A 2,315-nucleotide genomic window follows, 5' to 3' on the forward strand; every position below is an offset into this window, starting at 1 on the left:
TCTATAAAATAAAGGAGTGGAAATTTTGAGATTTATAGTACCGTATTTCTTTTGTTTGTTTGTTTGTTTTCCCCAAGTGAAACAACGATTTTATCTGAGGCATAAAAGTGAATGCATTTCTGTCACATAGGATGAGGACAACTTGAGGGTCCTGGTTTCTAAGACAAAACTTTGTCTTAGACACAGTTTCCATCAAGCTTCTTGGGAAATGAATCAGAAAAGGGGCAAGCAAGACATGGCCTGAAAAGAAAGCATTACTGTTGCTGGGAAGTAGTGAAGCAAGAGAAGAACTTACTCAGATCAGTGTACATGTTTCAGAGGTCCAAGGAGGAGGAGAGTGGTGTGGGAAAAATGGTCTAATTTCCTCATCTTGGCAGGAGATATGGCCCTCTCCTTCCAGGGAAATAACTTGCCTCTAATCAGAGGCAGCAGTACTGACTTGGCAGTTTTGACTGCAGCAACATCTCAGGGCTCCCCAGTTCCCTGGATCCCCTGAAAAACTCAGAGACGAAGGGTGGGGTCTATGTCACGGACCCTGCCACTTGCTCCCTGAAGCTGGCCGTGTTTATGTCCCTTTCTGAAAAGCCCGCACACTTGTGGGTACTCAGGATGGTGTGGGCCTTGGTGCACAGGTTAAACCATTCAGGATGCTGGTCCAGTTTTTCAGTCTGCAGGCCACTGTCATCAGGAGGCCAAGAGCCCTACTGAAGTCTTTGAAATGGAGCTGCCTGCAGATGGCATCCTGCCCATCTGGCTCCCTCCACCTCATGGCAGGTGGGTTTGGCAGCAGCTGGTCCTCCTCCTCAGCACTTAGTTTGTGGGCTTAGCCAGTCATGAAGTGGGGAAGGAGGTGGGGGCATGGACACGGGCAGCTGTGATAGCAGTGGAGTGGAGGAGTATGACTTACAGTTCCATACTTCTAAGAGATACTTACCATCTAAATTTTTACAATAATTGAGAGAATAAAATGAAAGGTCCATACCATATCATTAGAAGGCTTTTGAGTGGCATGCCTTTTTTTGTACATAAACTCTCAATCTTTCCTTCTTTTGTAATTAATTTTTATTGGGGTATAGTTGATTTACAAGTTTCTGTTAGTTTGAGGTGTTCAGCAAAGTAAATCAGTTATACATACACATACATCCACTCTTTTTTAGATTCTTTTTTCCATATAGGTCGTTACAGAGTACTGAGTAGAGCTCCCATGCTATACAGTAGGTCCTCGTTAGTTATCCATTCTATGTATATGGTGTGTATGTGTCAATCCCAGTCTTCCAATTTATGCCTTCCTAGGGAGATGCTTAACAAAGAACCAAGACAGGCAAGGAAAAATGCTTAAAGCTAATAATTCAGACTGTGAGACAATGGCGTTAGGGTTAGTGATTACTGATCTCGTACCTTTCACAGCTTTGTTTAAAGCTGGTAAGAGAAAATGGGGAATTATAGAAAATGAGGTGGATGAAACTGGAGCCTATTATACAGAGTGAAGTAAGCCAGAAAGAAAAACACCAATACAGTATACTAACGCATATATATGGAATTTAGAAAGATGGTAACAACAACCCTGTATGCGAGACAGCAAAAGACACAGATGTATAGAACAGTCTTTTGGACTCTGTGGGAGAGGGAGGAGGGGGGATGATTTGGGAGAATGGCATTAAAACATGTATAATAGCATATAAGAAATGAATCACCAGTCCAGGTTCGATGCAGGATACAGGAAGCTTGGGGCTGGTGCACTGGGATGACCCAGAGGGATGGTACGGGGAGGGAGGTGGGAGGGGGGTTCAGGATGGGGAACACATGTACACCCGTGGCGGATGCATGTTGATGTATGGCAAAACAATATTGTAAAGTAAAAAATAATAATAAAAATAATAAAAATTGAATGACAAGAACAAAGATGGATGGCCCAGAGACCAATTAGAATCTTGAAAGATTCTGACCAGTACATCTGAATATAATACAAATTAAAAAGAATGAAATGCTAGTGAAGTTCAGGTTTAATAACCACATTTATCAACTATCTGAGGTTTTAGTTACAGAAATCTGTTTGTTTTACATAGAAACAATATTAATAACTAATAAACATTGGCCATTCTATTGATAAACACTTGCTAAGTACCTCTTTTATCATCTCCGTTATCCTGAGGTACATATTCTTTTTATTGGCAGTTTATTAATAAGGAAAATAACACACTGCTGCTACTGCTGCTGCTAAGTCGCTTCAGTCGTGTCCGACTCTGTGAGACCCCACAGACGGCAGCCCACAAGGCTCCCCCGTCCCTGGGATTCTCCAGGCAAGAACACTGGAG

General features: G+C 42.2%; 1 pseudogene; it reads right to left on the bottom strand.

Moving 5' to 3' along the window:
- Positions 1-521: 521 nt before the first annotated feature.
- On the bottom strand, positions 522-835 carry LOC105002053 (annotated as a pseudogene).
- Positions 836-2,315: the final 1,480 nt, after the last annotated feature.

The sequence above is a fragment of the Bison bison genome, unplaced genomic scaffold (genome assembly GCF_000754665.1).
Source record: "Bison bison bison isolate TAMUID 2011002044 unplaced genomic scaffold, Bison_UMD1.0 scf7180017864389, whole genome shotgun sequence".
NCBI classification, from domain to species: Eukaryota; Metazoa; Chordata; class Mammalia; order Artiodactyla; family Bovidae; genus Bison; species Bison bison.